Genomic DNA, 15451 nt, shown 5'->3' with positions numbered 1-15451 from the left:
ATCCGCTATGATAAATTTTGTCTTTCTAGTCCTAGTTTCGTTCATCAAATTATTGAAATGTTGTGGGAGTTTTTGAAGGTGATTTTCGACACTGAATGCTTTAAAAATTTACCTCTATTTTAAAGGTTGAATATTGACAACAGAAACATAGTAAACCTGTCTTCCGAATTCAACGGTGTTTTACAGACTGCATCACATTGTTTCGCTGGATTCATAGCGAGTGCCGAGCGCCGGGTTGTAATCTTCAATTCCGAGTGACAATGTATCTGGGATTCTCATGGTCAGACTGCGTATTTTTACGCGTTCATGCGTGCTTTATGCTTTTGGTGTGTGTTATTCGTAACACAAATTTTGAAAATTGAGTTTATGGCCAGTAGAGATAATCGCAAAGAAGAGTTGTAGAATATAAATCTTCATAGAACACAACGTTATTTCATTTTATTCTTGTCGTTCTTAATGTATAAATGAGAGAACATTATTAAAATTAAATTAGCTTGTGAAAATAAAAGAGAAGCACAACTTTCCACAGTTCACAAAGCGTGGTTCAAAATTTTGTAGAGCATTAATAAGATAAATAGATTTTTGGTGAATTGTTCTATTAATAACAAATAAACGCAATAAACTTATTTGATCTAATATCAACCCACGGATGACGAGCCTCGAGACCATTTTAACCCAGAGATAAAAATGTCTCATTTAGATCCTAATTTCTTCAGCAGCTAGTTCAAACTATTAAAAATTTATATTAAATTCAATAAGAGGATTAAGATAGACATCGAAGAAATTGATTGGAAAATCTCGAGAAAGAATGATATCTTAAGATTTGAATGGATCTAGTAATAGCTGGCACGGAATTATGAATAGCATCCGTTGTACGAAGGTTAAAGAAGTTACTACATCAAAAATTATGCGGATATTAACGGTAGTCGCTGAAGATGCGACATCGACAAACAGAGCGGCGAGCTCTCGATTTCCTTGCTCGGCTAAAACTCGTGTACCTATTCAGATTATAGCGGCTCTCTGGTTTCTCCCATCAAATTCTGATCGTCGTAGAACGATAGGAATCTCGATGCTGCGGTCTAGCGGTAGCGGTTTACGTGAGCTCATAAAAATGTTAATGACGGTGGAGTACGTGTTCACATTTGGCGAGATCGTACGCATGACTAGAGGAACGGAGGATACTATCGTTGTTCTCGATCATTAGACGATCCCTGGTTTCTGGTTCCTTTCAGTTTTATACGTCGCCAGCCCCTTTCTTCGACTCCCTGTCCATTAGTTTCTTGTTTTCTCCTCGACGGTGTTTTTCCTCCGTAACGCGCCGTCCCTTCTTACGTCCGCGTATCTCCCGGAAACGATAAACTCTTAAATGCCATTTGTCTCGAGTTTATGGGACCACCGTAAGACCGCCGATATCAACACCGTTGTTGATAGTGTCCATTTGGACGGGGCGCGTCATGAGTCAGGAGCTTAACTCGACTCTCGACCGGAAGTGTTTCATCGTTCTAGTCATCGCTTCAAGTACGAGGATCCTCGTACGACTTATTTATTTATAACCCTCGCGCAGCTATTCCAGGATCAGGCTTGTGATACATTGGTCGGGATGTGAATTAATAATAATGTGGATTTGATTGCGCGCGGTAGATAAGAGATTAAACGCTCTGAAATAGTGTTAACGCAGCGACAAATTAAATAAGTGTTAACGAAGATATAGCACAATGTAGAACATCCATTAGGACACGTTAATCATTTATTCAGTTAATTGAAGTGATCGTCTCGTGGTCGTGGCTGAATAAAATAACAGTTCGTCGTGAACCGTTCCATCTGACAGGCCGAAATGACTACAAAACTTTATCTTTCTGGAGGGATAAATAATCTAACTTTACTCTTAATGGTTCCGAAACTGAAATGTTTGATCGAATTGATCGGGTCAAATTCTTGAATCGATCGCGAGGACTTTCGCGACTCGAACAAGATAAAATATTCAAGCGCGCAACTTGGCCCTTCGAAGCGTGAACTCGACTTCTCGATGTCCCACTTCGACAGAAAAGGAGTCGCGCGGGCGACCTTCTCCAATCGCAAAATTGCTTTGGAGCCGTTGTCGCTGAAGCAACGGGTCGAGGGCAACAGGCGACTGACGATTTCGAAGATAACGCCCAGAATAATTGCACCCGTTCGAAGCTCCGCAAGTTTGATTCGAAAAGTTCAGGAGAGGAGCGTTAATGGTGCCGCGAAGAAATGAAAACGAAAACGCGAGCTTCACGTCGCTGTCGGCACCGTACGTATGTATGTACGTACGCGCGTTTACCAGGGAATTCGCAGCTGTGTGCAATTCCGCTTATTTCGTTGGCAGCCCGAGTACTTTGCGAGCATAATGAGTAGCATTAGGTTGGAACGCGTTTCAGCACGGGACAGCAACAAAGTTCCGTCTTGTCACGATTCGTCTAGCCAGAACGTCGTCCCACGACTCCGTTAAATGCCGAGGAAATGTTCTCGAGTTCTGCCGGTTGCGATAGTTACACGGAGAATCGAATCAACATTCAATGTTCCGAACACAGTCATCGATGTCAGATTGTTTATTTTTATTTACCGTGCTTACTTTTAAATAGATCCATTTTTATTTCACACGCGGCATTACTGTTTTCTAGCGTATTCATTTCTTGTTCGGTATTTCAATCATCCCTCTCTCTCTCTCTCTCTCTCTCTCTCTCTCTTTCTATTCTTTCATACCTATTACGAAACATTATCCAAATCAATGTAATATTAAATAATATGTTGGAAAGAAATGCTGAATATTTAACACTTTGTCTGCGACGTCAGCAGTCTTGAATATTTCATACAACTGAAGCATTTTTTTTTTTTATCTAATCAAATTAAAATAATCGAAAAGTTGAGTTTTATGTCATCAATTGCTTATTCAACATTCTGACGTTTCGCGGATTGTAATAAAATTAGGAAGATATGGTAGATTAGCCAAAAAATTAATTTCTAAATTACGCAATATATTATTAATACTTTATTTCGATGTCAATGCAATAGTCGATGAATTAACTGCTTTTATTAATATTTAGTATTAATGTGATATTAGTGTAACAGGATGTGGATTACTACTTCATCAGCCCTTTCGTGGTTTTTAGGTAATTGTAACTTATAAGTATAATAATAATAAATATAACGTTAGACTAAGTTAATAATCGATAGTCTGGAGGATTCGATGAATTTATTATAGATCTCAGAGTCTTCAGGAATAGGTACGTAACATATGGTTTTCTAATAATACACGTATCACTTTATTCAATTAATTTTATGGAATATCGATATTGCATTAATGCTTGGAGATGGAAATAAATGATAGTTCAGATAGATCATAGATACGCAAAATTCGACAGATGCGATCTACAGACCACAAACAAAATAAATCCACCGCATGATAATGTTTCTAGTACCTCTTGTTTGTTTCGAATTAGTTGCCATCCTATACAACTCGCAATAAATTACGAATTCTTAGATGGTTGGAATGTACCTGCTTCTGCCTCATACATAATTGTTTAATTGTTGACATAGTGTATAACCGGATTGCAATTCTCATATCTGACAAGACACTTATTTCCAAATTGTGATTTCTACGTTACAAAAGCTTTGTGTTTCTGTTTAGAATAATTACAAAGTAATTGATTGTTCAAGAACGTTCTGACTATTCTAACAATTTGCAATTTTTGAAAATGCAACTGTTTAAACTGTCGAGTGGAGCCTAACGACGCTTCTACGCGAACAATGTCGAAGATATTGAAATTAGGATCGTCGCTTTAATATTCCAATCATATAATTATAACCAAATATCGCAAGATTATTGATATTCACAAAAAAGACAAATTAAAAACAATGCTCACGTCAGTAGTATCTGATATTCTACTTTAAATGTTGCACTTTCGATGACATATTCAAATTCAGCAACCTCAGAGGCAGTGTGCCGATTTTTATACAAATCCTAGAAAGTTGTAGCAACTTTCGTAGCAACTTTTCAGGCGAAGCTGCCAGCGTGCGACGCAGGGGATAAGTAGCAAGTTGCGTGTCCAATGATTCTCGTTCCTCCGCGCAACAAGGTGTGAACGTTCCTCGACGATTAGCCGAGCAACTGAACAACGCAAAATAGCCTCGTGCAAATGCCACGGTCTAAACCGATCATACCGGAACAGTCGCTTGAATGTCCATTGTCCGGTCTGCTTGGCAGCCGAGCCTAATGGGAACCGTGTTGTGTAAAGTCTGTTTCGGTCCCACATGGATTTAATCGGGTGTGGAGAGGAAATTTGCGCCCTGCGACGGTTTCCCTGGAAAATGATTGGTCCGATGACACCGGGGGACGGTCCGGCGATGCGAGCGTTTGCCGACGTTCGCAGGCGTTCGCCGGCATTTGAAAGCGTTTGCCCATGAGAACAGAAGTATACAATGGTCGCGAAGGCGAGATAAAGAGAGACGCGCGGAGCTCGAGACAGGGGGGAGGAAACAGATTGAGACGTAGAAGGGGCGCCCAGGGTTATCTTTCGGATGCAAACCCGCCTCCCCTGGCCGCATTCCCATAGAAATCACACGTAATGCAGCTCGTATACACGTGTACCGGTGAATGCAGGTACGCGCGCACGCGATACACGCGAAGGATTCTCCTGGCTCGAACAAGCTACCTAATGCCGGGGGATGATAATGCAGACCCGCGGGAGCCTTTTCGTCTCGCGCACCATGACTGCCGTTTGTATACATTCCTCTTCTGCCGCGCGGTAAATGCGTCCTCGCAGAACTACGCCACTGCCAGGAAATAAGGGATTTCTCGTGCACCGAAGATCGAGCCCGCGAATCGCTTCTTGCGGATACGCTGCATTATGAAATTCGAACCTTCTCGGTATCCTGAGTTTGAACTCTAACTTCTTTCAGACGTTTCGATATCTGCCTCGCATTTCGAACTTTTTTTCTACCAAATCTTTGGAACCCGGTATTGAAACGTTTGCGAAAATAATTGCCTCAAACTGTTCCGCATCGGTTCTGACCGAAACGGTTACGCTGGAAATGGTTGCGACGACTGCAGTGATTTTTGCTATTGAGGTAACGGTTATGGTATCATATCGATTTACCGGTTATGGGTCTACACTGATCGTGATTCTTACATCGATTCTATTATGTTTCCACACTGCGGAAGAAAATAATCACTATTACATCGGTCTCCGTTTAACACGTTGAATGCCACGGGGGTCACCGGTGACCAGCACTTAACTTGGTGGTGACGCTATGGGGGCCACCGGTGACCGGCGCGTCCAAATTGATAGAAATATATATAATTTAAAACAAATGTCAATATCTAAAATTTTGTATTATTACCATCGTCGATTCAAACAGTGACCCCTGTCGCAATTAACCCTTAAATGCATATTGTTGCCAATTGTCTACATTCCAGTTCCACTTAATTTTATTCAAAAACCTGAGTATATGCGTTTCCGAACTCACGTTGATAACAATAGGCAATAGACCATGTGTGAAATAAAAGACTTGACATTACTTTTGGCGAGTAAGTTATATGTTTTTTGACATTTGAATGTGGTGGGTGGTAACCTTCAATGTGTTACTTGGAGAGATATTTTCTTTTTTCGAGTTTCCTATAAAGGAAAGCTTTGTATTACAACAAAAATCGCAATTGCTTTGCTGCATTTCATTTATAAATAATGTGAAAATTCCTATATCAATAGATAATATAAATACATGACCATTTGTTTACGTTTACAATAATTTTAGTAATAAACGCATATTGTTGCCAAAAGTCTACATACAACTTTTTCCAAAATAAATACTCAATATTATTACCTAGATTCTTTTATTTATTTTTTACGTAACCAATGACTACATTCCTATAAAAAACGATTTTTTAAAATTCAAAACAAAAAATCATGCATTTAAGGGTTAACATGTCAAACATGGTTATACACTGTAACTTATCTATTGCAGATAATATTTCAACATTATATGTATCACATAAAAGAAAATCCATCGTGGCGCCACGGACAATTTCTGTAAAACTGGTGTGGCATTCAACATGTTAATCATTGTTGGAGAACTTTCTGTATTAGATGTGCCTCAAAGATATATGTGGCTTTATATTTCTGGTACATCACGTATGCTGTAATTACATGCTGATATTAATTAACGCTACCGAGCTGGTAAAAATGACCATTTTCTGTTGTATTTTAAAGTCGTCGAATTTGTAGCATCCTTTTGAAGGAAATGGTTGAATAAATTTCTTAATCCAACCATTCGCTACAGTAAGAATTGAGAAAAGTTATGTGTGTCAAGGTTATTATATTATTATATTATATTGGGTTGGCGGGAAAGTTCTGTCGTATTTTATTACCTGCAGGTAATTTTACCTGTCAGGTCAAGACAAGCAGGTGGAATGCGTTGTATGGGGGATCTTATTTTAGCGTACCTCTCATGGGATATAAGAGGACTACTTTCAATACCCTTCATCAATTAGTTGCGAAGTATAGAGTGAATAAGATGGCAGTGGATAAAGTGTATTTGAGACACTGCATGTGCTATGAGTTCCAGAAAGGAAGCAACGCTGTAGCAACGAAGTAATGCTGTAAGTGTTAGAACCTGCCAAAGATGGTTTACCAAATTTCGTTCCGGAGATTTCATTCTCAAAGATGATCGTCGATCTGGGCGGCCATCCAAGGTCGATAATGACATTTTGCGGTCTCTGTCGATCGACAAGCTGCCTGAAAGATGGCAACGAGTGGTTGCAAATAATGGATATTGTATTATTGATTAAAATGTAAATAAGCGTTATTAAAACTCTCTCTGATTCAAATGTTTTATTTAAAATACGACAGAACTTTCCCACCAACCCAATATATTATTATAATTATAATTATAATATTGTTACGGCGACTTGTCCAAATCAAGTCGCTGTAATGTGAAACTGCCCTGTTGTGAGCAACTCCTTAAAGAAAAATAGAAGAGAGGGGTTGCCACGGAGGTGTGTTATCAACAGACAATCGACAGAGTCGAGAACGGACCGTCGAGCGATCAACGTTTCAAAGATCTCTAACATAATTGAATTGAGTTGTATTATAGTTTATGTACTTTATTGTAAATAAAATGCCGCGACGCGAGAGAAATGCAGTAATTCGCAACAATATTATATATTATTGTCGTTATGTACCCTCGTTATGAAGTAACACGCATCAATCACGTTTAGGACGGTTTAGTGTTAAAGAAGAATAATTGCCAGTCTGCTGTGTCTAGTTGGAGCAACTGATAGTGAAATAAATGTGTTTTGTTTCTTTTCGCCGTTATGACAAAGCGATCGGGCGATCAGGGGACAAGACGGATTGGCAGTGTGTAAACGTCAGACATCAGGAACATGCTCGAACGTACGTTTCCTGACACGACGATCCAAAGATCATGCCATAAGGCGGGCAAACGTTTGAGCGACGCGTCTCGAACCCGGATCGAAGCCGGATTTCTATTTCCGGGAATATAAACGATCGCGTCTCAATAGAGGAGGAGAATAAATCTAACGGAAGTTGCTCTCCCTGGCAATGATCCTGAGCGTGCAGTCTCTCCTTTCCCGTTTCTCTGTCATGGCGCCGCACCGCAGCTATCCTCCGCCATTTATTCCACTCGTGTTTGCCTCGGAATGGTTTCACCGATACGAAGTTCGTTTTCTTGCTACCGTGGAAGGAAACAGATCAGCCAATATACAACTAGTCCATTTCTAATATTATTATCCATATTTTCGGTTCCGAGGAGTCGCGTGTTCAATTATTCTGCTTCATGCGATTCAGAGAATCTTTTCTTATTTATTACATTTATTGATTTAGCATCAATGGCTCAAATGCTTCTTCCACTTTGTAGAAAAATTCAACGTAATAATAATAATAATGATAATAATAATAATAATAATAACAACAATATTAATAGTTATAATAATGATACTAAAATAATAATAAAAATAAAAATAAAAATGAAAATGAAAACACGCCTTGAGATTTGATGGAAATGTATAAAGTGTATTCTAAATACAAAGCAAGTACCCTCTTGAAAGTAATTACACCTTGTTTTACTGAAGAAACTAGCTAGAAGGTGATATTGTCGTGTGTCGGCTGGTCTACGTCACCACGGTGGCTAATTTGCTCGAGTACATGGACTAAATTAACAAGAAATTTCTGTTCATGGAGTCTAATCAATGTTATTAGTGTGTGGATTATTTGTGCATAATTTCTAGTTGGTTTTTATATTTCCATAGCAAAGTTGGTCATCAGAGAATAAGAATTTTATTTTTTTCTCGTAAAAGATAAAATAAGATATAACTATAATACACATTAACAATGAGTTGCTGACAGTCGCTGATATTATAAATGCAGACAATGCGCAGTCTTTATCGTCGTGCTTTTAATTAATGAAATCCGGTCCTTCAATATCGGAATTCTCTATTGACCGATTATGTTTCACATGTAATCACACACAGCTCGAACTATGCCAATCATATGCAAACTGATTTACTGTAGAAATCAATGGAGACGAAATCTGGCACTGTAACTGAATAATTGTTCCATTATCAACACATTCATGTCGCTCTGCTTAGTCCGAATAATTCAGGTTCCACTGTACTGCTCTCAAAAATATATTGCTTCAAAGTTAAACTGCATTTTGGAATTCCATTTATTTGTAATCGGATTTCAAAGCACGGTAACCGTGTCAATTGAATTATAAGGTATAATGGATAGCCTGTACGGCAAAAATGACGATTGAAATGTAAATTTCTACATGAAATATTTCATCAGATAATTAATTCCATATCCCGCAAAATACAATAGGACCAAGTTGACCCATTTGTGAAAATAGGGTCCGCGGTAATTGAACGAAGAGAAACGAACGAGAAAAACAAATGCCACGATATCGAATTTCCCTATCGAAAAAAATAAAGAATTTCGTATCAATGTTAATCCAAAAAAATATTTAAAATATGTTTGCAGATAATGCTATCAGGATGCGAAAATGTAAATATACGTGTGGCCTCATAAATGCTAATTTTGTCGCCGATTCTAGTTTTTAAATCATTGAAGTATCAAAGCGGAGTCTTCCTATACCATACACCTCTGGCTGCTACAGTCGCTCGTAATATATGAAGATCGTTTTGTGGCCAGCTACCATGGTCGTACGTGGTAGTAAAAAGGCTAATGGCGGATATATCTAGTCAGTTGTGTACAGGATGTCTCAAAACTAGCGTTAGAGGCTGAAACTCGGTCATTCAAGATTAGAGTTCTACGTACAGTGGCCCACAAAAGTTTTCGTACACCTTTTAAAACGTAATAACTTTTTTAAAACTCAACTAAACGACTTGAATTTTTTTAGATGGAAGAGGGACTAGTCTACTAGACGATGACTAAAATTCCTTTTTTAATTTTGCAATTACTTGGAATTAAAAAAATTAGAAAACTCTCGTTTTTTAATTTTTTTTATCATTCCAAGTAATTGCAAAATGAAAAGAAGGCTGAGTCTATAACAAAAGTTTAAAAAATGCCTTTCGTAAATCTCGGTAACTCACATGCGTGCTGAAAATTTGATCGAAATCGGTTAACCTAAAATCGAGCGTTTACAGGATTTTTAAAAACTGCAATTTTTGCCATCTTTAATCTGTTGTAACTCACAACAACGTCAACCGATTTAGTTATAAGTTACCGAGATCTACAAGAGGCATTTTTTAAATTTCCGTTATAGGCTCAGATAAAAAAGTTAAAAAACGAGGGTTTTTAAATTTTCTTTTGTCATTCTAATCAATAATAAAATTCAATAAAAGCATTTTGACCAATGTTTAGTAGACCAGATGAATAACTATCATCTAAAAAAAATTCAAATCACTTCAGTTTCAAAAAATTTACTGCGTTTTAAAACGTGTACGAACACTTTTTTGGGCCACTGTATGTAGTTTGCCGTATTTTTAAAAGATTGATTTTGATTTTGAACATTTATATATTCGCTAATATTTCATATTCTAGACAAATTGTTATATTCGTTAGTGTAAGCGAACTTTATTCTACATTTCCAATCCATTCTTTGCAGAATCATTATTTTCTGATCCACAAATTGTAGACTTTTGGCAACCGTTATAGACTTCAGATATTTGATAAGTTTAGACACAAGACAATTTCTATGTCGACAATTCATATACTTATTTTACTTTTAACACGATATTTATTTATCTTTTCTAAATGTAAGTATCTCTACACAAGTTTCTCGATGAAAGTAGGAATTGGCGTAAAAATTCTGCAGTTCAATTATGAGAAAACATTTTCTACTATGCTTATACTATATGAAAATGCTTTTCTATAAAGTACAATCGTATGTTGTCTAGCGTAGAATACACTCGAAATATTTATTACCAGAAATTATTTATTATTTATACAATAATAAATAATAATATTACTACCAAATTTCAAAGAATGAGAATATTAAAAGAATTTAAGAATATTTATGTATTATTTTTAACTCGATGCAGTTATTTGAAAAAAAAGGAATTTTTATTTGACTCGTGCGTGTTGCAATAGATGAAGGTCATTTTTACCGTTTATGAAGATCCGCAATCTATTTGTCACCCAATGCAAGGATTTTACCTATAAGCGTTGTCATTTGTTTGCAAGTACATACTCACACGGAGCGGTCCTCAGGGTTGACGCTCACTTTTTTATGAGATTTGGTACAATGATAGAGTTTGTAAAGCTGGCCTTTTATTAGCAACTTAAACATTAACTATTCCAAAAATTATAAGCCCTCTACCCTCAAAACCTGGGTATCATTGGATTCAACTTTTTACAAGCTTTACCACTGTATCAAATCTCATCAAAAAGTGAGCGCCAACCCTGAGGACCTTTCCTTGCCAGCTACGGAACGTACGATGTAATTTAAGACCTGTTAACTGCATTTTCTGTCAATCAAATTTCACAAGCGTGAAGATAGGATTCTCTAGTGCGCCATGTCGAGTCTAAAAACCTCGTGTCACCTACATACGACAAGTGGTAAGCACAATCATAAAATAGATTATGGCACAGCGTATATAATCTAAGAATAACTCTGCCCTACCTAGATCAAGAACCGAGCCGGATACATTTACCTGTCAAGCGACGTCGACCGCAAAGCTATCGTCACAGCTCCTTCGAGCGTACATGACGCGCGAATGCAAGGTATCGTGGTCCAGAAGTCTCCTAGTAAAACAGCCGTTTGCGAATTCATCGCGTTCGTCTATGTATCGAGAATGCGGCGATGTTCCCGCCGAAAATAGTATCGAGTTACCATCTCCACGAACAACGCGAGCCACTCGATGGAAAAGTAGGAGAAGCAGAGGAGGAGGAAGAAGAAGAGGAAGGAGTTCACGGACTGTGGCGGATCTGCGTCTCCCGCCACGTTGTAATTTTCTTTTACGGGAATGCGGTTACTCAGGACGGGAAATATTCAAATTCTCAACTCGTCGGTCCGCGGCGAGGCGAGCGAGAGGAAGTTTCTGGAGTCGACGGAGAGCGTGGTTTCACCGGGGGATGTAAAAAGCTGGATCCTTTATCCGATCCAATTTGTACAATTACGGCGAGATCGGGGAACGCAAATATCGGAGGGACTTAACGGGCGCAAGGGGGAGGTTCCCGGCGATGGTAAGAGATCGAGAAGTGGATACGACTGGGGAACGTTAATTCGAGATTCCTCGCAGGACGTCTGCCGAGGATTTCGTCGGGATACGGCCCGGCGGATATCTGAAGAAAGCTTGGGCCGCAGACGCGGCGCAAGTCTGCTGCGAGCTGTCGCCGAATCCCAAGGGCTAACCGATTTCCAATTCCCCGATATTCATGACGTCCTCGCTGTGTGTTTGCTGATTGAGGTACTCCTGTCTCGCGACTACTTTTCGTTTTTACTTTTCACCGTCTGCGAGCGGCAGAGCACACGCGTGCGGCAGCCGCGGCCAAAGGGACTCCGCTCTCTTCTATGTCTTACTCGCGGGTAAAAAAAGAAAAAAATGGATCGGAGGAAGAAAAGAGTCGATGCTGATCAAACGGGAACGCGCTGTGCGTTGACAAGCAAGCGACGGAATTGTGTCTTTCGCTTCTCGGATCGAACCCGTTGTGACATTGAAAAAGGGAAACATCTGGCGCAATGTGCTGCAGACGTTTCTGAATGGAGCGCCTGCTTGCGCAGAGACGACTGCCGACCAGAGTTTTAGCGTTCACTCTGGCATCTATCAGACCTTGAGGGGTGTCACGAGCCGAGTCGAACTCGGTTCGGCTGCTCGAGTTGAGTCGAGCGATCGAGTTTTTCCCAGTTGCTCGAAATCAATGAACTGTTCGAGAACATGCGAATGATTTTTCGCATACTTCCTAGGGTAATCTTAATATTAGGAGCGAAAAACCTAGAAACTAGCTAACTGAAGTTTGCTCTTTCAAATTTCCTGCTCGTTTTATATGTTTCTTGAAACTCGTTATTTGGTTCTGTTCTTGAAATCGACATAGCAGCTTTTTAACTTGGCGAATCCATTGAGCAAACGTCTTCCAAGAGAATATCTAATTCCTTCAGAATATAATTTAAATGCGCATTTAGATGGATCCTTCTTAGGGGAATTTTCTCAAGCATCTGCAGTTCCGTAAACTTACGACGAAGTGTCCTTAACCTGTGGAGGGCCCTCAAATTTTCTCATGTAAGTTTGTAGTTTCATTCTAAAAATTATTGGTATGTATACGTGAGGTTAAGAATGTTTGATATATTCCTCAAAATGTGGAATAAACACAAGCACAATTAATTTTCACAATTAGTAATAACAGAGTTATACTAAGAGTATTAAATTTATTATCAACTCTCTCAGCTTATTTTTCTTATTCCTAATTTATATACATTTATAAATAAAGTTCCACAAATTAAACATAATTAGATTAATAGATTAGATATAAACGTATCTAGAATTTTAATATGGTTTTTAATTTTTTTTAATACCAATAGTTGAATCAACAATATATTTTATAGCAAGTGCAGAAATGAATGCAGATTGGTTTAAGAAGAATCGCAGAAAATGATGATTCGATCCAGATAAATTATTTTCGATTTTGTATTCCTCTTATGTTTCTTCTTAGCTATTAGATTGGCCAAAAATTTCGTGCGTTTTTTAATAAGTAAACACAAAGCTTACTTTTTATACATATAGAGAAATGTCATTATTTAATTATGTATGGGCCCGAAACGATACAAATTTTCTGGTCACCCTAATATTTAACTGTATATATTTTAAAATCCTTACTACAGTAAACTAGATTTCATTGCATTGCCGATTATATAAAGTTTATTCGAATCCACCACACATTTAATTTGTCCCGCATGTTGTCCACATTCTTTCCCAAGCGCAAATTGTTCGCATTGGAGACCGTGCGAGTGCGAGTGCGTGGAAAAGAATAAAGGGTGAAAGGAACCGGGCCCAGGCGAACACCGAACGAAGAACCCTTCCTTCAGAATCACGAAGACATACGTAAACACAACGCCTCTGAAAAAAACGCCACGCCTGGGAAATGGAAACTCGGCTTTATTCCGCGAGGTCGACAGATGCATTGTAACGCAGTGCGCGTAACGCGAAAGTAGAGAAGTATTGCATATTCATAGGGTCGTGAAGCCCTTTAACGCGCTGCCGCTGGATGCCCAAATAGCGATCGCGTATTGTGGGTTATCAAAGCGTCACCAGTAAAATGTCGCTCGAATAAACGCCAGGTTTTGAATGTCCATGCGTCGCGTAGAATGAAAAACTTCTCGGCAGCAACCTTTCACACGGTAGCCGTAAAACTGTGGAAACTTTGCTTTTCCGCGTTTTCGTTATTCTGCCCGCGATTCGATGGAGAAGGATTTACATTAACGATTATGGCGAAGTGGAAAGGAACGCAACACACTGCGCCGTTGGTGTCCGGGAAGCAATATTTGACGTAACTCTCGATTTAAAAAAGCATTGGACTGGATGAAAATGCAGCTTCGTCGATTTTCCAATTGAAAATCTGAACATAATAAGATTTACATTAATTACAAAAATTAAGCTCGACGGGATGTGCGATCGAACAGATAAAATCTGTCGATTACCATTCGTTCGTGATATTGAAAGACACACCTTGTATTTCATAGTTCATCCGCGGTACGAAATATCTATGGTCAGTGCGAATCCTGGAAATATTTTTGGAAAAAACATAATGTTAGTTTTCCGTAGTTTCAAAAATGTAAAATACGAGAAGCGGGGATCACGATGGAACATGCTCCGGTTTCTTTTTTGGATACGAGGGTAACAAAAACAGTTCCGGTATATTTTGAGAGAGTATTACTTCGAGAAATTATTGGTGAACTATTTATTGTAATTTAAACCATGGATCCCCGTCAGCATTTGTGGAACACAAAATATTCAAAACCGTGTAAAGTTTAAAATTAATTATAATTTAATACGGCTTCGTTTTATACTGCTCCACTGTACCCAGTAGCAATGAAAATAAAATTTTAGTTGAATTTTTGTTTCCTGAAATTCGTAAAAATGTGAATTTGCATACCGTTCCGCTTTGTACTTTTAAATGATATACTGCGCTATCCTAAAAGAGCTTGATGTGGCGAGGGAACTGTGTATATTCAAACAATGGTATCACCTTGTTGTTAATACTTTATTTTTTCTTCAGCTTTCGCTTAATCAACTGTACTGTTCGTTTGCTCGAAAAACCATTTTGAACTCGCATTGCGCGTTTGGTTGTAAACGAAACGAATTTTTGGAACAACAAATTTATACGTTTGAATGTAGCTTCGTTTGCAACGTATAATATTTGGATTTCAATTAATTTGTTGTATTATTTCATCATTATTTGGCCGAGACTCTGGCGATCCGAAGAAAAATTTGAATTTAAATCTCATTCTCGCCATACAACGTTTGTATTATAATTAATTGCATAAAAAGTAAAAAAATGCTTCTCTGATTTCAACGTGAGCGAAAAATACTTGAACAAAAACCGTTCTCTTATTTGGACCGAATTTTTGTGAGATGAAAGGAGCATTATATTTTGGCACTCTCCGTTTTCAATCTCGTCATCCTCATCCGACCCTTCTTTGACTGATTACCTCGTGCTTGCGTGTCTAAACCTTCGCTAGATACCTTCGCGACAGCGCCGAGTCTCTCGCCACCTTTTATTCTCTCATCTTCACTTCGCTCTTTCGTTTCGACATGGTTGCTAAAAATCAAGCGCCTCCACAGCAACGCGACAAAGTAACTCCGAGTCGGCTGCGTGAAATATTTGGAATGTTTGGGTCGCGAGTCATCGATTTCAGGCACCGACACACATTTCCTTGACGTATCGGGAACGACCGAGACAGACTGCTCTCGCTGCGTCTTCTGACGCGTGAATTTGTTCCTGCGCGCGTAGTACAT

At 38.7% G+C, this 15451-nt stretch overlaps 1 protein-coding gene and 1 long non-coding RNA gene across 4 annotated transcripts in view; one reads left to right on the top strand and one right to left on the bottom strand.

The window, feature by feature from the left end:
- Positions 1-15451, bottom strand: part of Scgdelta (sarcoglycan delta) — a 345849-nt gene that overhangs the window by 82221 nt on the left and 248177 nt on the right. The gene's annotated exons all lie outside the window — the stretch shown is intronic.
- Positions 11433-13336, top strand: LOC143259256 (uncharacterized). The gene is made up of 2 exons (XR_013033068.1): positions 11433-11684; positions 11741-13336. It is a non-coding gene; the product is annotated as an uncharacterized LOC143259256 (long non-coding RNA).

This window comes from Megalopta genalis, chromosome 3 (assembly GCF_051020955.1).
Source record: "Megalopta genalis isolate 19385.01 chromosome 3, iyMegGena1_principal, whole genome shotgun sequence".
NCBI classification, from domain to species: domain Eukaryota; kingdom Metazoa; phylum Arthropoda; class Insecta; order Hymenoptera; family Halictidae; genus Megalopta; species Megalopta genalis.
Note: the sequence above shows the minus strand (reverse complement) of the source record. Positions and strands in the feature narration are given on the sequence as shown.